The 22,228-nt window shown below is 47.8% G+C and overlaps 15 non-coding genes across 15 annotated transcripts; all 15 read left to right on the top strand.

Annotated features, from left to right (window-relative positions):
• Window positions 1-663: 663 nt before the first annotated feature.
• On the top strand, window positions 664-854 carry LOC142686441 (U2 spliceosomal RNA). Its single transcript, XR_012855788.1, has one exon. It is a non-coding gene; the product is annotated as a U2 spliceosomal RNA (small nuclear RNA).
• Window positions 855-2,146: 1,292 nt separating this feature from the next.
• On the top strand, window positions 2,147-2,337 carry LOC142686326 (U2 spliceosomal RNA). Its single transcript, XR_012855683.1, has one exon. It is a non-coding gene; the product is annotated as a U2 spliceosomal RNA (small nuclear RNA).
• Window positions 2,338-3,621: 1,284 nt separating this feature from the next.
• Window positions 3,622-3,812, top strand: LOC142686325 (U2 spliceosomal RNA). Its single transcript, XR_012855682.1, has one exon. It is a non-coding gene; the product is annotated as a U2 spliceosomal RNA (small nuclear RNA).
• A 1,280-nt stretch (window positions 3,813-5,092) lies between these two features.
• Window positions 5,093-5,283, top strand: LOC142686323 (U2 spliceosomal RNA). The gene has a single exon (XR_012855680.1). It is a non-coding gene; the product is annotated as a U2 spliceosomal RNA (small nuclear RNA).
• Window positions 5,284-6,575: 1,292 nt separating this feature from the next.
• LOC142686320 (U2 spliceosomal RNA) lies at window positions 6,576-6,766 on the top strand. The gene has a single exon (XR_012855679.1). It is a non-coding gene; the product is annotated as a U2 spliceosomal RNA (small nuclear RNA).
• Window positions 6,767-8,054: 1,288 nt separating this feature from the next.
• LOC142686319 (U2 spliceosomal RNA) lies at window positions 8,055-8,245 on the top strand. The gene has a single exon (XR_012855678.1). It is a non-coding gene; the product is annotated as a U2 spliceosomal RNA (small nuclear RNA).
• A 1,300-nt stretch (window positions 8,246-9,545) lies between these two features.
• LOC142686318 (U2 spliceosomal RNA) lies at window positions 9,546-9,736 on the top strand. The gene has a single exon (XR_012855677.1). It is a non-coding gene; the product is annotated as a U2 spliceosomal RNA (small nuclear RNA).
• Window positions 9,737-11,020: 1,284 nt separating this feature from the next.
• LOC142686450 (U2 spliceosomal RNA) lies at window positions 11,021-11,208 on the top strand. The gene has a single exon (XR_012855796.1). It is a non-coding gene; the product is annotated as a U2 spliceosomal RNA (small nuclear RNA).
• A 1,288-nt stretch (window positions 11,209-12,496) lies between these two features.
• LOC142686317 (U2 spliceosomal RNA) lies at window positions 12,497-12,687 on the top strand. The gene has a single exon (XR_012855676.1). It is a non-coding gene; the product is annotated as a U2 spliceosomal RNA (small nuclear RNA).
• Window positions 12,688-13,979: 1,292 nt separating this feature from the next.
• On the top strand, window positions 13,980-14,170 carry LOC142686316 (U2 spliceosomal RNA). The gene has a single exon (XR_012855675.1). It is a non-coding gene; the product is annotated as a U2 spliceosomal RNA (small nuclear RNA).
• A 1,276-nt stretch (window positions 14,171-15,446) lies between these two features.
• On the top strand, window positions 15,447-15,637 carry LOC142686315 (U2 spliceosomal RNA). The gene has a single exon (XR_012855674.1). It is a non-coding gene; the product is annotated as a U2 spliceosomal RNA (small nuclear RNA).
• A 1,284-nt stretch (window positions 15,638-16,921) lies between these two features.
• On the top strand, window positions 16,922-17,112 carry LOC142686314 (U2 spliceosomal RNA). Its single transcript, XR_012855673.1, has one exon. It is a non-coding gene; the product is annotated as a U2 spliceosomal RNA (small nuclear RNA).
• Window positions 17,113-18,408: 1,296 nt separating this feature from the next.
• Window positions 18,409-18,599, top strand: LOC142686313 (U2 spliceosomal RNA). The gene has a single exon (XR_012855672.1). It is a non-coding gene; the product is annotated as a U2 spliceosomal RNA (small nuclear RNA).
• Window positions 18,600-19,883: 1,284 nt separating this feature from the next.
• LOC142686292 (U2 spliceosomal RNA) lies at window positions 19,884-20,074 on the top strand. Its single transcript, XR_012855653.1, has one exon. It is a non-coding gene; the product is annotated as a U2 spliceosomal RNA (small nuclear RNA).
• Window positions 20,075-21,366: 1,292 nt separating this feature from the next.
• Window positions 21,367-21,557, top strand: LOC142686312 (U2 spliceosomal RNA). Its single transcript, XR_012855671.1, has one exon. It is a non-coding gene; the product is annotated as a U2 spliceosomal RNA (small nuclear RNA).
• Window positions 21,558-22,228: the final 671 nt, after the last annotated feature.

Below are 22,228 nucleotides of genomic sequence, written 5' to 3'. Positions count from 1 at the left end.
GAAGTTGTCTGTAAAGTTGGTGGATGCCTATTTTCCATTTTGCAGTCCCTTGTCTCCCTCTTGTGGCCTCCTGGAGGCAACTAGCTGTGCAAAAAAAAGACAGCCTGGCGGCCGGCTGTTGCAGTGTTGCCCTCTCAGGCAACACTGAGTGACTGACTGAGCCTCACCGTCTTATATAAAGTTCAGACGGAACTTTGCACGTGTCATAGTGGAGCCCTCAGGATTCCAGAGCCAGCTTTCTGACATCATAATGGGGCCTCAGAGATAAAAGCCTGGGCCCAGGCAGTGTTGGTCAGTGCTGCTCAGCAGGCAGCACTGGACTGGACTGGATTACAGCTGATACAAGGTGTGAAGGAACAAGGGGTGGCTGTGGGCATGCACTTGCTGCCGCTGCCAGTGTTTATCTGCATGGCAGCAGGGCATTTGGGCGTTGCCAGGAAGGCGTTTTTATGTAGATTCCTCCTCTTTCAGCACTGCATTGTGGTGCAAGCAAAAGAAGCAAATCCTGTCTGGCTTCCTCTCCGGCCTTTATTCACCTCCCGTGTAGCTGTGAGTGTGTGAGCCTGCAGGGCCCCATGGAATTGCCTAGAAGTAGGCTGAATCGCTGCAAGGGCTGAACAGCAGTATCGGGCAGGCTCGGGCAACGCGCGGCCCGTTCGGGTTATCGCTTCTCGGCCTTTTGGCTAAGATCAAGTGTAGTATCTGTTGTTATCAGTTTAATATCTGATACGTCCCCTATCTGGGGACCATATATTAAATGGATTTTTAGAACAGGGAGATGGAAATAGAGCTTGCTCTGTCCACTCCACGCATTGACCTGGTATTGCAGTATTTCCAGGACCGGTGCACCCTTTCCTTATGTGTTGACTAAAAGCAGATTCCAAAAGTGTTTTTTGTCTTTGCTATTGTTTCTGTCTTTCTGAAGGGATCTCCCCTTTTAATCCCATTATTTCAACACCTGTTGGACAATGCATGAGTGATAATGAGCTCATTGATTAAATGCAATTAATGAATAGATTGCCACCTCTTGTTGTGTGTCGTCTGTGTTTCTGTGTTTCCGGCATTTCACATTGGAACACCTCATTCACCTTCCTTGTCTTCTCTCCGCCCTCTCTTTTAGGTAAGTTAAAGAGCTGCACCTGAGCCAGCCACTGATTGATTGATTGATTGATTGATTGATTGATTGATTGATTGATTGATTGATTGATGCAGCACAACAGTCAAATAGTGGAGTGGAGTAGGGGAACAGCAAACAGCCAATAAAGCAGCCCGCCCGCTCGCCTGCCCGCCACAATGGACCTACCTGTGTACACTAGATGGATGTGATGGAATGTACTGTCGTCCCTACATTTCAAGAAGAAGTAAGAATTGCAGTTGCAACAAAGCCTTGCTTGCCTACAAAGAGAGCAGCAATTTGGATTTGTTACTATGTTACCTAGAAGAATAACAAACTGTGCAAGGATGGAGGTTGTAGGAGCAAGGAGAAGTTGTCTGTAAAGTTGGTGGATGCCTATTTTCCATTTTGCAGTCCCTTGTCTCCCTCTTGTGGCCTCCTGGAGGCAACTAGCTGTGCAAAAAAAAGACAGCCTGGCGGCCGGCTGTTGCAGTGTTGCCCTCTCAGGCAACACTGAGTGACTGACTGAGCCTCACCGTCTTATATAAAGTTCAGACGGAACTTTGCACGTGTCATAGTGGAGCCCTCAGGATTCCAGAGCCAGCTTTCTGACATCATAATGGGGCCTCAGAGATAAAAGCCTGGGCCCAGGCAGTGTTGGTCAGTGCTGCTCAGCAGGCAGCACTGGACTGGACTGGATTACAGCTGATACAAGGTGTGAAGGAACAAGGGGTGGCTGTGGGCATGCACTTGCTGCCGCTGCCAGTGTTTATCTGCATGGCAGCAGGGCATTTGGGCGTTGCCAGGAAGGCGTTTTTATGTAGATTCCTCCTCTTTCAGCACTGCATTGTGGTGCAAGCAAAAGAAGCAAATCCTGTCTGGCTTCCTCTCCGGCCTTTATTCACCTCCCGTGTAGCTGTGAGTGTGTGAGCCTGCAGGGCCCCATGGAATTGCCTAGAAGTAGGCTGAATCGCTGCAAGGGCTGAACAGCAGTATCGGGCAGGCTCGGGCAACGCGCGGCCCGTTCGGGTTATCGCTTCTCGGCCTTTTGGCTAAGATCAAGTGTAGTATCTGTTCTTATCAGTTTAATATCTGATACGTCCCCTATCTGGGGACCATATATTAAATGGATTTTTAGAACAGGGAGATGGAAATAGAGCTTGCTCTGTCCACTCCACGCATTGACCTGGTATTGCAGTATTTCCAGGACCGGTGCACCCTTTCCTTATGTGTTGACTAAAAGCAGATTCCAAAAGTGTTTTTTGTCTTTGCTATTGTTTCTGTCTTTCTGAAGGGATCTCCCCTTTTAATCCCATTATTTCAACACCTGTTGGACAATGCATGAGTGATAATGAGCTCATTGATTAAATGCAATTAATGAATAGATTGCCACCTCTTGTTGTGTGTCGTCTGTGTTTCTGTGTTTCCGGCATTTCACATTGGAACACCTCATTCACCTTCCTTGTCTTCTCTCCGCCCTCCCTTTTAGGTAAGTTAAAGAGCTGCACCTGAGCCAGCCACTGATTGATTGATTGATTGATTGATTGATTGATTGATTGATTGATTGATGCAGCACAACAGTCAAATAGTGGAGTGGAGTAGGGGAACAGCAAACAGCCAATAAAGCAGCCCGCCCGCTCGCCTGCCCGCCACAATGGACCTACCTGTGTACACTAGATGGATGTGATGGAATGTACTGTCGTCCCTACATTTCAAGAAGAAGTAAGAATTGCAGTTGCAACAAAGCCTTGCTTGCCTACAAAGAGAGCAGCAATTTGGATTTGTTACTATGTTACCTAGAAGAATAACAAACTGTGCAAGGATGGAGGTTGTAGGAGCAAGGAGAAGTTGTCTGTAAAGTTGGTGGATGCCTATTTTCCATTTTGCAGTCCCTTGTCTCCCTCTTGTGGCCTCCTGGAGGCAACTAGCTGTGCAAAAAAAAGACAGCCTGGCGGCCGGCTGTTGCAGTGTTGCCCTCTCAGGCAACACTGAGTGACTGACTGAGCCTCACCGTCTTATATAAAGTTCAGACGGAACTTTGCACGTGTCATAGTGGAGCCCTCAGGATTCCAGAGCCAGCTTTCTGACATCATAATGGGGCCTCAGAGATAAAAGCCTGGGCCCAGGCAGTGTTGGTCAGTGCTGCTCAGCAGGCAGCACTGGACTGGACTGGATTACAGCTGATACAAGGTGTGAAGGAACAAGGGGTGGCTGTGGGCATGCACTTGCTGCCGCTGCCAGTGTTTATCTGCATGGCAGCAGGGCATTTGGGCGTTGCCAGGAAGGCGTTTTTATGTAGATTCCTCCTCTTTCAGCACTGCATTGTGGTGCAAGCAAAAGAAGCAAATCCTGTCTGGCTTCCTCTCCGGCCTTTATTCACCTCCCGTGTAGCTGTGAGTGTGTGAGCCTGCAGGGCCCCATGGAATTGCCTAGAAGTAGGCTGAATCGCTGCAAGGGCTGAACAGCAGTATCGGGCAGGCTCGGGCAACGCGCGGCCCGTTCGGGTTATCGCTTCTCGGCCTTTTGGCTAAGATCAAGTGTAGTATCTGTTCTTATCAGTTTAATATCTGATACGTCCCCTATCTGGGGACCATATATTAAATGGATTTTTAGAACAGGGAGATGGAAATAGAGCTTGCTCTGTCCACTCCACGCATTGACCTGGTATTGCAGTATTTCCAGGACCGGTGCACCCTTTCCTTATGTGTTGACTAAAAGCAGATTCCAAAAGTGTTTTTTGTCTTTGCTATTGTTTCTGTCTTTCTGAAGGGATCTCCCCTTTTAATCCCATTATTTCAACACCTGTTGGACAATGCATGAGTGATAATGAGCTCATTGATTAAATGCAATTAATGAATAGATTGCCACCTCTTGTTGTGTGTCGTCTGTGTTTCTGTGTTTCCGGCATTTCACATTGGAACACCTCATTCACCTTCCTTGTCTTCTCTCCGCCCTCCCTTTTAGGTAAGTTAAAGAGCTGCACCTGAGCCAGCCACTGATTGATTGATTGATTGATTGATTGATTGATTGATTGATTGATGCAGCACAACAGTCAAATAGTGGAGTGGAGTAGGGGAACAGCAAACAGCCAATAAAGCAGCCCGCCCGCTCGCCTGCCCGCCACAATGGACCTACCTGTGTACACTAGATGGATGTGATGGAATGTACTGTCGTCCCTACATTTCAAGAAGAAGTAAGAATTGCAGTTGCAACAAAGCCTTGCTTGCCTACAAAGAGAGCAGCAATTTGGATTTGTTACTATGTTACCTAGAAGAATAACAAACTGTGCAAGGATGGAGGTTGTAGGAGCAAGGAGAAGTTGTCTGTAAAGTTGGTGGATGCCTATTTTCCATTTTGCAGTCCCTTGTCTCCCTCTTGTGGCCTCCTGGAGGCAACTAGCTGTGCAAAAAAAAGACAGCCTGGCGGCCGGCTGTTGCAGTGTTGCCCTCTCAGGCAACACTGAGTGACTGACTGAGCCTCACCGTCTTATATAAAGTTCAGACGGAACTTTGCACGTGTCATAGTGGAGCCCTCAGGATTCCAGAGCCAGCTTTCTGACATCATAATGGGGCCTCAGAGATAAAAGCCTGGGCCCAGGCAGTGTTGGTCAGTGCTGCTCAGCAGGCAGCACTGGACTGGACTGGATTACAGCTGATACAAGGTGTGAAGGAACAAGGGGTGGCTGTGGGCATGCACTTGCTGCCGCTGCCAGTGTTTATCTGCATGGCAGCAGGGCATTTGGGCGTTGCCAGGAAGGCGTTTTTATGTAGATTCCTCCTCTTTCAGCACTGCATTGTGGTGCAAGCAAAAGAAGCAAATCCTGTCTGGCTTCCTCTCCGGCCTTTATTCACCTCCCGTGTAGCTGTGAGTGTGTGAGCCTGCAGGGCCCCATGGAATTGCCTAGAAGTAGGCTGAATCGCTGCAAGGGCTGAACAGCAGTATCGGGCAGGCTCGGGCAACGCGCGGCCCGTTCGGGTTATCGCTTCTCGGCCTTTTGGCTAAGATCAAGTGTAGTATCTGTTCTTATCAGTTTAATATCTGATACGTCCCCTATCTGGGGACCATATATTAAATGGATTTTTAGAACAGGGAGATGGAAATAGAGCTTGCTCTGTCCACTCCACGCATTGACCTGGTATTGCAGTATTTCCAGGACCGGTGCACCCTTTCCTTATGTGTTGACTAAAAGCAGATTCCAAAAGTGTTTTTTGTCTTTGCTATTGTTTCTGTCTTTCTGAAGGGATCTCCCCTTTTAATCCCATTATTTCAACACCTGTTGGACAATGCATGAGTGATAATGAGCTCATTGATTAAATGCAATTAATGAATAGATTGCCACCTCTTGTTGTGTGTCGTCTGTGTTTCTGTGTTTCCGGCATTTCACATTGGAACACCTCATTCACCTTCCTTGTCTTCTCTCCGCCCTCCCTTTTAGGTAAGTTAAAGAGCTGCACCTGAGCCAGCCACTGATTGATTGATTGATTGATTGATTGATTGATTGATTGATTGATTGATTGATTGATGCAGCACAACAGTCAAATAGTGGAGTGGAGTAGGGGAACAGCAAACAGCCAATAAAGCAGCCCGCCCGCTCGCCTGCCCGCCACAATGGACCTACCTGTGTACACTAGATGGATGTGATGGAATGTACTGTCGTCCCTACATTTCAAGAAGAAGTAAGAATTGCAGTTGCAACAAAGCCTTGCTTGCCTACAAAGAGAGCAGCAATTTGGATTTGTTACTATGTTACCTAGAAGAATAACAAACTGTGCAAGGATGGAGGTTGTAGGAGCAAGGAGAAGTTGTCTGTAAAGTTGGTGGATGCCTATTTTCCATTTTGCAGTCCCTTGTCTCCCTCTTGTGGCCTCCTGGAGGCAACTAGCTGTGCAAAAAAAAGACAGCCTGGCGGCCGGCTGTTGCAGTGTTGCCCTCTCAGGCAACACTGAGTGACTGACTGAGCCTCACCGTCTTATATAAAGTTCAGACGGAACTTTGCACGTGTCATAGTGGAGCCCTCAGGATTCCAGAGCCAGCTTTCTGACATCATAATGGGGCCTCAGAGATAAAAGCCTGGGCCCAGGCAGTGTTGGTCAGTGCTGCTCAGCAGGCAGCACTGGACTGGACTGGATTACAGCTGATACAAGGTGTGAAGGAACAAGGGGTGGCTGTGGGCATGCACTTGCTGCCGCTGCCAGTGTTTATCTGCATGGCAGCAGGGCATTTGGGCGTTGCCAGGAAGGCGTTTTTATGTAGATTCCTCCTCTTTCAGCACTGCATTGTGGTGCAAGCAAAAGAAGCAAATCCTGTCTGGCTTCCTCTCCGGCCTTTATTCACCTCCCGTGTAGCTGTGAGTGTGTGAGCCTGCAGGGCCCCATGGAATTGCCTAGAAGTAGGCTGAATCGCTGCAAGGGCTGAACAGCAGTATCGGGCAGGCTCGGGCAACGCGCGGCCCGTTCGGGTTATCGCTTCTCGGCCTTTTGGCTAAGATCAAGTGTAGTATCTGTTCTTATCAGTTTAATATCTGATACGTCCCCTATCTGGGGACCATATATTAAATGGATTTTTAGAACAGGGAGATGGAAATAGAGCTTGCTCTGTCCACTCCACGCATTGACCTGGTATTGCAGTATTTCCAGGACCGGTGCACCCTTTCCTTATGTGTTGACTAAAAGCAGATTCCAAAAGTGTTTTTTGTCTTTGCTATTGTTTCTGTCTTTCTGAAGGGATCTCCCCTTTTAATCCCATTATTTCAACACCTGTTGGACAATGCATGAGTGATAATGAGCTCATTGATTAAATGCAATTAATGAATAGATTGTCTGTGTTTCTGTGTTTCCGGCATTTCACATTGGAACACCTCATTCACCTTCCTTGTCTTCTCTCCGCCCTCCCTTTTAGGTAAGTTAAAGAGCTGCACCTGAGCCAGCCACTGATTGATTGATTGATTGATTGATTGATTGATTGATTGATTGATTGATTGATTGATTGATTGATTGATTGATGCAGCACAACAGTCAAATAGTGGAGTGGAGTAGGGGAACAGCAAACAGCCAATAAAGCAGCCCGCCCGCTCGCCTGCCCGCCACAATGGACCTACCTGTGTACACTAGATGGATGTGATGGAATGTACTGTCGTCCCTACATTTCAAGAAGAAGTAAGAATTGCAGTTGCAACAAAGCCTTGCTTGCCTACAAAGAGAGCAGCAATTTGGATTTGTTACTATGTTACCTAGAAGAATAACAAACTGTGCAAGGATGGAGGTTGTAGGAGCAAGGAGAAGTTGTCTGTAAAGTTGGTGGATGCCTATTTTCCATTTTGCAGTCCCTTGTCTCCCTCTTGTGGCCTCCTGGAGGCAACTAGCTGTGCAAAAAAAAGACAGCCTGGCGGCCGGCTGTTGCAGTGTTGCCCTCTCAGGCAACACTGAGTGACTGACTGAGCCTCACCGTCTTATATAAAGTTCAGACGGAACTTTGCACGTGTCATAGTGGAGCCCTCAGGATTCCAGAGCCAGCTTTCTGACATCATAATGGGGCCTCAGAGATAAAAGCCTGGGCCCAGGCAGTGTTGGTCAGTGCTGCTCAGCAGGCAGCACTGGACTGGACTGGATTACAGCTGATACAAGGTGTGAAGGAACAAGGGGTGGCTGTGGGCATGCACTTGCTGCCGCTGCCAGTGTTTATCTGCATGGCAGCAGGGCATTTGGGCGTTGCCAGGAAGGCGTTTTTATGTAGATTCCTCCTCTTTCAGCACTGCATTGTGGTGCAAGCAAAAGAAGCAAATCCTGTCTGGCTTCCTCTCCGGCCTTTATTCACCTCCCGTGTAGCTGTGAGTGTGTGAGCCTGCAGGGCCCCATGGAATTGCCTAGAAGTAGGCTGAATCGCTGCAAGGGCTGAACAGCAGTATCGGGCAGGCTCGGGCAACGCGCGGCCCGTTCGGGTTATCGCTTCTCGGCCTTTTGGCTAAGATCAAGTGTAGTATCTGTTCTTATCAGTTTAATATCTGATACGTCCCCTATCTGGGGACCATATATTAAATGGATTTTTAGAACAGGGAGATGGAAATAGAGCTTGCTCTGTCCACTCCACGCATTGACCTGGTATTGCAGTATTTCCAGGACCGGTGCACCCTTTCCTTATGTGTTGACTAAAAGCAGATTCCAAAAGTGTTTTTTGTCTTTGCTATTGTTTCTGTCTTTCTGAAGGGATCTCCCCTTTTAATCCCATTATTTCAACACCTGTTGGACAATGCATGAGTGATAATGAGCTCATTGATTAAATGCAATTAATGAATAGATTGCCACCTCTTGTTGTGTGTCGTCTGTGTTTCTGTGTTTCCGGCATTTCACATTGGAACACCTCATTCACCTTCCTTGTCTTCTCTCCGCCCTCCCTTTTAGGTAAGTTAAAGAGCTGCACCTGAGCCAGCCACTGAGTGATTGATTGATTGATTGATTGATTGATTGATTGATTGATTGATTGATTGATTGATTGATGCAGCACAACAGTCAAATAGTGGAGTGGAGTAGGGGAACAGCAAACAGCCAATAAAGCAGCCCGCCCGCTCGCCTGCCCGCCACAATGGACCTACCTGTGTACACTAGATGGATGTGATGGAATGTACTGTCGTCCCTACATTTCAAGAAGAAGTAAGAATTGCAGTTGCAACAAAGCCTTGCTTGCCTACAAAGAGAGCAGCAATTTGGATTTGTTACTATGTTACCTAGAAGAATAACAAACTGTGCAAGGATGGAGGTTGTAGGAGCAAGGAGAAGTTGTCTGTAAAGTTGGTGGATGCCTATTTTCCATTTTGCAGTCCCTTGTCTCCCTCTTGTGGCCTCCTGGAGGCAACTAGCTGTGCAAAAAAAAGACAGCCTGGCGGCCGGCTGTTGCAGTGTTGCCCTCTCAGGCAACACTGAGTGACTGACTGAGCCTCACCGTCTTATATAAAGTTCAGACGGAACTTTGCACGTGTCATAGTGGAGCCCTCAGGATTCCAGAGCCAGCTTTCTGACATCATAATGGGGCCTCAGAGATAAAAGCCTGGGCCCAGGCAGTGTTGGTCAGTGCTGCTCAGCAGGCAGCACTGGACTGGACTGGATTACAGCTGATACAAGGTGTGAAGGAACAAGGGGTGGCTGTGGGCATGCACTTGCTGCCGCTGCCAGTGTTTATCTGCATGGCAGCAGGGCATTTGGGCGTTGCCAGGAAGGCGTTTTTATGTAGATTCCTCCTCTTTCAGCACTGCATTGTGGTGCAAGCAAAAGAAGCAAATCCTGTCTGGCTTCCTCTCCGGCCTTTATTCACCTCCCGTGTAGCTGTGAGTGTGTGAGCCTGCAGGGCCCCATGGAATTGCCTAGAAGTAGGCTGAATCGCTGCAAGGGCTGAACAGCAGTATCGGGCAGGCTCGGGCAACGCGCGGCCCGTTCGGGTTATCGCTTCTCGGCCTTTTGGCTAAGATCAAGTGTAGTATCTGTTCTTATCAGTTTAATATCTGATACGTCCCCTATCTGGGGACCATATATTAAATGGATTTTTAGAACAGGGAGATGGAAATAGAGCTTGCTCTGTCCACTCCACGCATTGACCTGGTATTGCAGTATTTCCAGGACCGGTGCACCCTTTCCTTATGTGTTGACTAAAAGCAGATTCCAAAAGTGTTTTTTGTCTTTGCTATTGTTTCTGTCTTTCTGAAGGGATCTCCCCTTTTAATCCCATTATTTCAACACCTGTTGGACAATGCATGAGTGATAATGAGCTCATTGATTAAATGCAATTAATGAATAGATTGCCACCTCTTGTTGTGTGTCGTCTGTGTTTCTGTGTTTCCGGCATTTCACATTGGAACACCTCATTCACCTTCCTTGTCTTCTCTCCGCCCTCCCTTTTAGGTAAGTTAAAGAGCTGCACCTGAGCCAGCCACTGATTGATTGATTGATTGATTGATTGATTGATTGATTGATTGATTGATGCAGCACAACAGTCAAATAGTGGAGTGGAGTAGGGGAACAGCAAACAGCCAATAAAGCAGCCCGCCCGCTCGCCTGCCCGCCACAATGGACCTACCTGTGTACACTAGATGGATGTGATGGAATGTACTGTCGTCCCTACATTTCAAGAAGAAGTAAGAATTGCAGTTGCAACAAAGCCTTGCTTGCCTACAAAGAGAGCAGCAATTTGGATTTGTTACTATGTTACCTAGAAGAATAACAAACTGTGCAAGGATGGAGGTTGTAGGAGCAAGGAGAAGTTGTCTGTAAAGTTGGTGGATGCCTATTTTCCATTTTGCAGTCCCTTGTCTCCCTCTTGTGGCCTCCTGGAGGCAACTAGCTGTGCAAAAAAAAGACAGCCTGGCGGCCGGCTGTTGCAGTGTTGCCCTCTCAGGCAACACTGAGTGACTGACTGAGCCTCACCGTCTTATATAAAGTTCAGACGGAACTTTGCACGTGTCATAGTGGAGCCCTCAGGATTCCAGAGCCAGCTTTCTGACATCATAATGGGGCCTCAGAGATAAAAGCCTGGGCCCAGGCAGTGTTGGTCAGTGCTGCTCAGCAGGCAGCACTGGACTGGACTGGATTACAGCTGATACAAGGTGTGAAGGAACAAGGGGTGGCTGTGGGCATGCACTTGCTGCCGCTGCCAGTGTTTATCTGCATGGCAGCAGGGCATTTGGGCGTTGCCAGGAAGGCGTTTTTATGTAGATTCCTCCTCTTTCAGCACTGCATTGTGGTGCAAGCAAAAGAAGCAAATCCTGTCTGGCTTCCTCTCCGGCCTTTATTCACCTCCCGTGTAGCTGTGAGTGTGTGAGCCTGCAGGGCCCCATGGAATTGCCTAGAAGTAGGCTGAATCGCTGCAAGGGCTGAACAGCAGTATCGGGCAGGCTCGGGCAACGCGCGGCCCGTTCGGGTTATCGCTTCTCGGCCTTTTGGCTAAGATCAAGTGTAGTATCTGTTCTTATCAGTTTAATATCTGATACGTCCCCTATCTGGGGACCATATATTAAGATTTTTAGAACAGGGAGATGGAAATAGAGCTTGCTCTGTCCACTCCACGCATTGACCTGGTATTGCAGTATTTCCAGGACCGGTGCACCCTTTCCTTATGTGTTGACTAAAAGCAGATTCCAAAAGTGTTTTTTGTCTTTGCTATTGTTTCTGTCTTTCTGAAGGGATCTCCCCTTTTAATCCCATTATTTCAACACCTGTTGGACAATGCATGAGTGATAATGAGCTCATTGATTAAATGCAATTAATGAATAGATTGCCACCTCTTGTTGTGTGTCGTCTGTGTTTCTGTGTTTCCGGCATTTCACATTGGAACACCTCATTCACCTTCCTTGTCTTCTCTCCGCCCTCCCTTTTAGGTAAGTTAAAGAGCTGCACCTGAGCCAGCCACTGATTGATTGATTGATTGATTGATTGATTGATTGATTGATTGATTGATTGATGCAGCACAACAGTCAAATAGTGGAGTGGAGTAGGGGAACAGCAAACAGCCAATAAAGCAGCCCGCCCGCTCGCCTGCCCGCCACAATGGACCTACCTGTGTACACTAGATGGATGTGATGGAATGTACTGTCGTCCCTACATTTCAAGAAGAAGTAAGAATTGCAGTTGCAACAAAGCCTTGCTTGCCTACAAAGAGAGCAGCAATTTGGATTTGTTACTATGTTACCTAGAAGAATAACAAACTGTGCAAGGATGGAGGTTGTAGGAGCAAGGAGAAGTTGTCTGTAAAGTTGGTGGATGCCTATTTTCCATTTTGCAGTCCCTTGTCTCCCTCTTGTGGCCTCCTGGAGGCAACTAGCTGTGCAAAAAAAAGACAGCCTGGCGGCCGGCTGTTGCAGTGTTGCCCTCTCAGGCAACACTGAGTGACTGACTGAGCCTCACCGTCTTATATAAAGTTCAGACGGAACTTTGCACGTGTCATAGTGGAGCCCTCAGGATTCCAGAGCCAGCTTTCTGACATCATAATGGGGCCTCAGAGATAAAAGCCTGGGCCCAGGCAGTGTTGGTCAGTGCTGCTCAGCAGGCAGCACTGGACTGGACTGGATTACAGCTGATACAAGGTGTGAAGGAACAAGGGGTGGCTGTGGGCATGCACTTGCTGCCGCTGCCAGTGTTTATCTGCATGGCAGCAGGGCATTTGGGCGTTGCCAGGAAGGCGTTTTTATGTAGATTCCTCCTCTTTCAGCACTGCATTGTGGTGCAAGCAAAAGAAGCAAATCCTGTCTGGCTTCCTCTCCGGCCTTTATTCACCTCCCGTGTAGCTGTGAGTGTGTGAGCCTGCAGGGCCCCATGGAATTGCCTAGAAGTAGGCTGAATCGCTGCAAGGGCTGAACAGCAGTATCGGGCAGGCTCGGGCAACGCGCGGCCCGTTCGGGTTATCGCTTCTCGGCCTTTTGGCTAAGATCAAGTGTAGTATCTGTTCTTATCAGTTTAATATCTGATACGTCCCCTATCTGGGGACCATATATTAAATGGATTTTTAGAACAGGGAGATGGAAATAGAGCTTGCTCTGTCCACTCCACGCATTGACCTGGTATTGCAGTATTTCCAGGACCGGTGCACCCTTTCCTTATGTGTTGACTAAAAGCAGATTCCAAAAGTGTTTTTTGTCTTTGCTATTGTTTCTGTCTTTCTGAAGGGATCTCCCCTTTTAATCCCATTATTTCAACACCTGTTGGACAATGCATGAGTGATAATGAGCTCATTGATTAAATGCAATTAATGAATAGATTGCCACCTCTTGTTGTGTGTCGTCTGTGTTTCTGTGTTTCCGGCATTTCACATTGGAACACCTCATTCACCTTCCTTGTCTTCTCTCCGCCCTCCCTTTTAGGTAAGTTAAAGAGCTGCACCTGAGCCAGCCACTGATTGATTGATTGATTGATTGATTGATTGATTGATTGATTGATTGATTGATTGATGCAGCACAACAGTCAAATAGTGGAGTGGAGTAGGGGAACAGCAAACAGCCAATAAAGCAGCCCGCCCGCTCGCCTGCCCGCCACAATGGACCTACCTGTGTACACTAGATGGATGTGATGGAATGTACTGTCGTCCCTACATTTCAAGAAGAAGTAAGAATTGCAGTTGCAACAAAGCCTTGCTTGCCTACAAAGAGAGCAGCAATTTGGATTTGTTACTATGTTACCTAGAAGAATAACAAACTGTGCAAGGATGGAGGTTGTAGGAGCAAGGAGAAGTTGTCTGTAAAGTTGGTGGATGCCTATTTTCCATTTTGCAGTCCCTTGTCTCCCTCTTGTGGCCTCCTGGAGGCAACTAGCTGTGCAAAAAAAAGACAGCCTGGCGGCCGGCTGTTGCAGTGTTGCCCTCTCAGGCAACACTGAGTGACTGACTGAGCCTCACCGTCTTATATAAAGTTCAGACGGAACTTTGCACGTGTCATAGTGGAGCCCTCAGGATTCCAGAGCCAGCTTTCTGACATCATAATGGGGCCTCAGAGATAAAAGCCTGGGCCCAGGCAGTGTTGGTCAGTGCTGCTCAGCAGGCAGCACTGGACTGGACTGGATTACAGCTGATACAAGGTGTGAAGGAACAAGGGGTGGCTGTGGGCATGCACTTGCTGCCGCTGCCAGTGTTTATCTGCATGGCAGCAGGGCATTTGGGCGTTGCCAGGAAGGCGTTTTTATGTAGATTCCTCCTCTTTCAGCACTGCATTGTGGTGCAAGCAAAAGAAGCAAATCCTGTCTGGCTTCCTCTCCGGCCTTTATTCACCTCCCGTGTAGCTGTGAGTGTGTGAGCCTGCAGGGCCCCATGGAATTGCCTAGAAGTAGGCTGAATCGCTGCAAGGGCTGAACAGCAGTATCGGGCAGGCTCGGGCAACGCGCGGCCCGTTCGGGTTATCGCTTCTCGGCCTTTTGGCTAAGATCAAGTGTAGTATCTGTTCTTATCAGTTTAATATCTGATACGTCCCCTATCTGGGGACCATATATTAAATGGATTTTTAGAACAGGGAGATGGAAATAGAGCTTGCTCTGTCCACTCCACGCATTGACCTGGTATTGCAGTATTTCCAGGACCGGTGCACCCTTTCCTTATGTGTTGACTAAAAGCAGATTCCAAAAGTGTTTTTTGTCTTTGCTATTGTTTCTGTCTTTCTGAAGGGATCTCCCCTTTTAATCCCATTATTTCAACACCTGTTGGACAATGCATGAGTGATAATGAGCTCATTGATTAAATGCAATTAATGAATAGATTGCCACCTCTTGTTGTGTGTCGTCTGTGTTTCTGTGTTTCCGGCATTTCACATTGGAACACCTCATTCACCTTCCTTGTCTTCTCTCCGCCCTCCCTTTTAGGTAAGTTAAAGAGCTGCACCTGAGCCAGCCACTGATTGATTGATTGATTGATTGATTGATTGATTGATTGATGCAGCACAACAGTCAAATAGTGGAGTGGAGTAGGGGAACAGCAAACAGCCAATAAAGCAGCCCGCCCGCTCGCCTGCCCGCCACAATGGACCTACCTGTGTACACTAGATGGATGTGATGGAATGTACTGTCGTCCCTACATTTCAAGAAGAAGTAAGAATTGCAGTTGCAACAAAGCCTTGCTTGCCTACAAAGAGAGCAGCAATTTGGATTTGTTACTATGTTACCTAGAAGAATAACAAACTGTGCAAGGATGGAGGTTGTAGGAGCAAGGAGAAGTTGTCTGTAAAGTTGGTGGATGCCTATTTTCCATTTTGCAGTCCCTTGTCTCCCTCTTGTGGCCTCCTGGAGGCAACTAGCTGTGCAAAAAAAAGACAGCCTGGCGGCCGGCTGTTGCAGTGTTGCCCTCTCAGGCAACACTGAGTGACTGACTGAGCCTCACCGTCTTATATAAAGTTCAGACGGAACTTTGCACGTGTCATAGTGGAGCCCTCAGGATTCCAGAGCCAGCTTTCTGACATCATAATGGGGCCTCAGAGATAAAAGCCTGGGCCCAGGCAGTGTTGGTCAGTGCTGTTCAGCAGGCAGCACTGGACTGGACTGGATTACAGCTGATACAAGGTGTGAAGGAACAAGGGGTGGCTGTGGGCATGCACTTGCTGCCGCTGCCAGTGTTTATCTGCATGGCAGCAGGGCATTTGGGCGTTGCCAGGAAGGCGTTTTTATGTAGATTCCTCCTCTTTCAGCACTGCATTGTGGTGCAAGCAAAAGAAGCAAATCCTGTCTGGCTTCCTCTCCGGCCTTTATTCACCTCCCGTGTAGCTGTGAGTGTGTGAGCCTGCAGGGCCCCATGGAATTGCCTAGAAGTAGGCTGAATCGCTGCAAGGGCTGAACAGCAGTATCGGGCAGGCTCGGGCAACGCGCGGCCCGTTCGGGTTATCGCTTCTCGGCCTTTTGGCTAAGATCAAGTGTAGTATCTGTTCTTATCAGTTTAATATCTGATACGTCCCCTATCTGGGGACCATATATTAAATGGATTTTTAGAACAGGGAGATGGAAATAGAGCTTGCTCTGTCCACTCCACGCATTGACCTGGTATTGCAGTATTTCCAGGACCGGTGCACCCTTTCCTTATGTGTTGACTAAAAGCAGATTCCAAAAGTGTTTTTTGTCTTTGCTATTGTTTCTGTCTTTCTGAAGGGATCTCCCCTTTTAATCCCATTATTTCAACACCTGTTGGACAATGCATGAGTGATAATGAGCTCATTGATTAAATGCAATTAATGAATAGATTGCCACCTCTTGTTGTGTGTCGTCTGTGTTTCTGTGTTTCCGGCATTTCACATTGGAACACCTCATTCACCTTCCTTGTCTTCTCTCCGCCCTCCCTTTTAGGTAAGTTAAAGAACTGCACCTGAGCCAGCCACTGATTGATTGATTGATTGATTGATTGATTGATTGATTGATTGATTGATGCAGCACAACAATCAAATAGTGGAGTGGAGTAGGGGAACAGCAAACAGCCAATAAAGCAGCCCGCCCGCTCGCCTGCCCGCCACAATGGACCTACCTGTGTACACTAGATGGATGTGATGGAATGTACTGTCGTCCCTACATTTCAAGAAGAAGTAAGAATTGCAGTTGCAACAAAGCCTTGCTTGCCTACAAAGAGAGCAGCAATTTGGATTTGTTACTATGTTACCTAGAAGAATAACAAACTGTGCAAGGATGGAGGTTGTAGGAGCAAGGAGAAGTTGTCTGTAAAGTTGGTGGATGCCTATTTTCCATTTTGCAGTCCCTTGTCTCCCTCTTGTGGCCTCCTGGAGGCAACTAGCTGTGCAAAAAAAAGACAGCCTGGCGGCCGGCTGTTGCAGTGTTGCCCTCTCAGGCAACACTGAGTGACTGACTGAGCCTCACCGTCTTATATAAAGTTCAGACGGAACTTTGCACGTGTCATAGTGGAGCCCTCAGGATTCCAGAGCCAGCTTTCTGACATCATAATGGGGCCTCAGAGATAAAAGCCTGGGCCCAGGCAGTGTTGGTCAGTGCTGCTCAGCAGGCAGCACTGGACTGGACTGGATTACAGCTGATACAAGGTGTGAAGGAACAAGGGGTGGCTGTGGGCATGCACTTGCTGCCGCTGCCAGTGTTTATCTGCATGGCAGCAGGGCATTTGGGCGTTGCCAGGAAGGCGTTTTTATGTAGATTCCTCCTCTTTCAGCACTGCATTGTGGTGCAAGCAAAAGAAGCAAATCCTGTCTGGCTTCCTCTCCGGCCTTTATTCACCTCCCGTGTAGCTGTGAGTGTGTGAGCCTGCAGGGCCCCATGGAATTGCCTAGAAGTAGGCTGAATCGCTGCAAGGGCTGAACAGCAGTATCGGGCAGGCTCGGGCAACGCGCGGCCCGTTCGGGTTATCGCTTCTCGGCCTTTTGGCTAAGATCAAGTGTAGTATCTGTTCTTATCAGTTTAATATCTGATACGTCCCCTATCTGGGGACCATATATTAAATGGATTTTTAGAACAGGGAGATGGAAATAGAGCTTGCTCTGTCCACTCCACGCATTGACCTGGTATTGCAGTATTTCCAGGACCGGTGCACCCTTTCCTTATGTGTTGACTAAAAGCAGATTCCAAAAGTGTTTTTTGTCTTTGCTATTGTTTCTGTCTTTCTGAAGGGATCTCCCCTTTTAATCCCATTATTTCAACACCTGTTGGACAATGCATGAGTGATAATGAGCTCATTGATTAAATGCAATTAATGAATAGATTGCCACCTCTTGTTGTGTGTCGTCTGTGTTTCTGTGTTTCCGGCATTTCACATTGGAACACCTCATTCACCTTCCTTGTCTTCTCTCCGCCCTCCCTTTTAGGTAAGTTAAAGAGCTGCACCTGAGCCAGCCACTGATTGATTGATTGATTGATTGATTGATTGATTGATTGATTGATTGATTGATTGATTGATGCAGCACAACAGTCAAATAGTGGAGTGGAGTAGGGGAACAGCAAACAGCCAATAAAGCAGCCCGCCCGCTCGCCTGCCCGCCACAATGGACCTACCTGTGTACACTAGATGGATGTGATGGAATGTACTGTCGTCCCTACATTTCAAGAAGAAGTAAGAATTGCAGTTGCAACAAAGCCTTGCTTGCCTACAAAGAGAGCAGCAATTTGGATTTGTTACTATGTTACCTAGAAGAATAACAAACTGTGCAAGGATGGAGGTTGTAGGAGCAAGGAGAAGTTGTCTGTAAAGTTGGTGGATGCCTATTTTCCATTTTGCAGTCCCTTGTCTCCCTCTTGTGGCCTCCTGGAGGCAACTAGCTGTGCAAAAAAAAGACAGCCTGGCGGCCGGCTGTTGCAGTGTTGCCCTCTCAGGCAACACTGAGTGACTGACTGAGCCTCACCGTCTTATATAAAGTTCAGACGGAACTTTGCACGTGTCATAGTGGAGCCCTCAGGATTCCAGAGCCAGCTTTCTGACATCATAATGGGGCCTCAGAGATAAAAGCCTGGGCCCAGGCAGTGTTGGTCAGTGCTGCTCAGCAGGCAGCACTGGACTGGACTGGATTACAGCTGATACAAGGTGTGAAGGAACAAGGGGTGGCTGTGGGCATGCACTTGCTGCCGCTGCCAGTGTTTATCTGCATGGCAGCAGGGCATTTGGGCGTTGCCAGGAAGGCGTTTTTATGTAGATTCCTCCTCTTTCAGCACTGCATTGTGGTGCAAGCAAAAGAAGCAAATCCTGTCTGGCTTCCTCTCCGGCCTTTATTCACCTCCCGTGTAGCTGTGAGTGTGTGAGCCTGCAGGGCCCCATGGAATTGCCTAGAAGTAGGCTGAATCGCTGCAAGGGCTGAACAGCAGTATCGGGCAGGCTCGGGCAACGCGCGGCCCGTTCGGGTTATCGCTTCTCGGCCTTTTGGCTAAGATCAAGTGTAGTATCTGTTCTTATCAGTTTAATATCTGATACGTCCCCTATCTGGGGACCATATATTAAATGGATTTTTAGAACAGGGAGATGGAAATAGAGCTTGCTCTGTCCACTCCACGCATTGACCTGGTATTGCAGTATTTCCAGGACCGGTGCACCCTTTCCTTATGTGTTGACTAAAAGCAGATTCCAAAAGTGTTTTTTGTCTTTGCTATTGTTTCTGTCTTTCTGAAGGGATCTCCCCTTTTAATCCCATTATTTCAACACCTGTTGGACAATGCATGAGTGATAATGAGCTCATTGATTAAATGCAATTAATGAATAGATTGCCACCTCTTGTTGTGTGTCGTCTGTGTTTCTGTGTTTCCGGCATTTCACATTGGAACACCTCATTCACCTTCCTTGTCTTCTCTCCGCCCTCCCTTTTAGGTAAGTTAAAGAGCTGCACCTGAGCCAGCCACTGATTGATTGATTGATTGATTGATTGATTGATTGATTGATTGATTGATGCAGCACAACAGTCAAATAGTGGAGTGGAGTAGGGGAACAGCAAACAGCCAATAAAGCAGCCCGCCCGCTCGCCTGCCCGCCACAATGGACCTACCTGTGTACACTAGATGGATGTGATGGAATGTACTGTCGTCCCTACATTTCAAGAAGAAGTAAGAATTGCAGTTGCAACAAAGCCTTGCTTGCCTACAAAGAGAGCAGCAATTTGGATTTGTTACTATGTTACCTAGAAGAATAACAAACTGTGCAAGGATGGAGGTTGTAGGAGCAAGGAGAAGTTGTCTGTAAAGTTGGTGGATGCCTATTTTCCATTTTGCAGTCCCTTGTCTCCCTCTTGTGGCCTCCTGGAGGCAACTAGCTGTGCAAAAAAAAGACAGCCTGGCGGCCGGCTGTTGCAGTGTTGCCCTCTCAGGCAACACTGAGTGACTGACTGAGCCTCACCGTCTTATATAAAGTTCAGACGGAACTTTGCACGTGTCATAGTGGAGCCCTCAGGATTCCAGAGCCAGCTTTCTGACATCATAATGGGGCCTCAGAGATAAAAGCCTGGGCCCAGGCAGTGTTGGTCAGTGCTGCTCAGCAGGCAGCACTGGACTGGACTGGATTACAGCTGATACAAGGTGTGAAGGAACAAGGGGTGGCTGTGGGCATGCACTTGCTGCCGCTGCCAGTGTTTATCTGCATGGCAGCAGGGCATTTGGGCGTTGCCAGGAAGGCGTTTTTATGTAGATTCCTCCTCTTTCAGCACTGCATTGTGGTGCAAGCAAAAGAAGCAAATCCTGTCTGGCTTCCTCTCCGGCCTTTATTCACCTCCCGTGTAGCTGTGAGTGTGTGAGCCTGCAGGGCCCCATGGAATTGCCTAGAAGTAGGCTTAATCGCTGCAAGGGCTGAACAGCAGTATCGGGCAGGCTCGGGCAACGCGCGGCCCGTTCGGGTTATCGCTTCTCGGCCTTTTGGCTAAGATCAAGTGTAGTATCTGTTCTTATCAGTTTAATATCTGATACGTCCCCTATCTGGGGACCATATATTAAATGGATTTTTAGAACAGGGAGATGGAAATAGAGCTTGCTCTGTCCACTCCACGCATTGACCTGGTATTGCAGTATTTCCAGGACCAGTGCACCCTTTCCTTATGTGTTGACTAAAAGCAGATTCCAAAAGTGTTTTTTGTCTTTGCTATTGTTTCTGTCTTTCTGAAGGGATCTCCCCTTTTAATCCCATTATTTCAACACCTGTTGGACAATGCATGAGTGATAATGAGCTCATTGATTAAATGCAATTAATGAATAGATTGCCACCTCTTGTTGTGTGTCGTCTGTGTTTCTGTGTTTCCGGCATTTCACATTGGAACACCTCATTCACCTTCCTTGTCTTCTCTCCGCCCTCCCTTTTAGGTAAGTTAAAGAGCTGCACCTGAGCCAGCCACTGATTGATTGATTGATTGATTGATTGATTGATTGATTGATTGATTGATTGATTGATGCAGCACAACAGTCAAATAGTGGAGTGGAGTAGGGGAACAGCAAACAGCCAATAAAGCAGCCCGCCCGCTCGCCTGCCCGCCACAATGGACCTACCTGTGTACACTAGATGGATGTGATGGAATGTACTGTCGTCCCTACATTTCAAGAAGAAGTAAGAATTGCAGTTGCAACAAAGCCTTGCTTGCCTACAAAGAGAGCAGCAATTTGGATTTGTTACTATGTTACCTAGAAGAATAACAAACTGTGCAAGGATGGAGGTTGTAGGAGCAAGGAGAACTTGTCTGTAAAGTTGGTGGATGCCTATTTTCCATTTTGCAGTCCCTTGTCTCCCTCTTGTGGCCTCCTGGAGGCAACTAGCTGTGCAAAAAAAAGACAGCCTGGCGGCCGGCTGTTGCAGTGTTGCCCTCTCAGGCAACACTGAGTGACTGACTGAGCCTCACCGTCTTATATAAAGTTCAGACGGAACTTTGCACGTGTCATAGTGGAGCCCTCAGGATTCCAGAGCCAGCTTTCTGACATCATAATGGGGCCTCAGAGATAAAAGCCTGGGCCCAGGCAGTGTTGGTCAGTGCTGCTCAGCAGGCAGCACTGGACTGGACTGGATTACAGCTGATACAAGGTGTGAAGGAACAAGGGGTGGCTGTGGGCATGCACTTGCTGCCGCTGCCAGTGTTTATCTGCATGGCAGCAGGGCATTTGGGCGTTGCCAGGAAGGCGTTTTTATGTAGATTCCTCCTCTTTCAGCACTGCATTGTGGTGCAAGCAAAAGAAGCAAATCCTGTCTGGCTTCCTCTCCGGCCTTTATTCACCTCCCGTGTAGCTGTGAGTGTGTGAGCCTGCAGGGCCCCATGGAATTGCCTAGAAGTAGGCTGAATCGCTGCAAGGGCTGAACAGCAGTATCGGGCAGGCTCGGGCAACGCGCGGCCCGTTCGGGTTATCGCTTCTCGGCCTTTTGGCTAAGATCAAGTGTAGTATCTGTTCTTATCAGTTTAATATCTGATACGTCCCCTATCTGGGGACCATATATTAAATGGATTTTTAGAACAGGGAGATGGAAATAGAGCTTGCTCTGTCCACTCCACGCATTGACCTGGTATTGCAGTATTTCCAGGACCGGTGCACCCTTTCCTTATGTGTTGACTAAAAGCAGATTCCAAAAGTGTTTTTTGTCTTTGCTATTGTTTCTGTCTTTCTGAAGGGATCTCCCCTTTTAATCCCATTATTTCAACACCTGTTGGACAATGCATGAGTGATAATGAGCTCATTGATTAAATGCAATTAATGAATAGATTGCCACCTCTTGTTGTGTGTCGTCTGTGTTTCTGTGTTTCCGGCATTTCACATTGGAACACCTCATTCACCTTCCTTGTCTTCTCTCCGCCCTCCCTTTTAGGTAAGTTAAAGAGCTGCACCTGAGCCAGCCACTGATTGATTGATTGATTGATTGATTGATTGATTGATTGATTGATGCAGCACAACAGTCAAATAGTGGAGTGGAGTAGGGGAACAGCAAACAGCCAATAAAGCAGCCCGCCCGCTCGCCTGCCCGCCACAATGGACCTACCTGTGTACACTAGATGGATGTGATGGAATGTACTGTCGTCCCTACATTTCAAGAAGAAGTAAGAATTGCAGTTGCAACAAAGCCTTGCTTGCCTACAAAGAGAGCAGCAATTTGGATTTGTTACTATGTTACCTAGAAGAATAACAAACTGTGCAAGGATGGAGGTTGTAGGAGCAAGGAGAAGTTGTCTGTAAAGTTGGTGGATGCCTATTTTCCATTTTGCAGTCCCTTGTC

This window comes from Rhinoderma darwinii, assembly GCF_050947455.1.
Source record: "Rhinoderma darwinii isolate aRhiDar2 chromosome 5 unlocalized genomic scaffold, aRhiDar2.hap1 SUPER_5_unloc_17, whole genome shotgun sequence".
NCBI lineage: Eukaryota > Metazoa > Chordata > Amphibia > Anura > Rhinodermatidae > Rhinoderma > Rhinoderma darwinii.
Note: the sequence above shows the minus strand (reverse complement) of the source record. Positions and strands in the feature narration are given on the sequence as shown.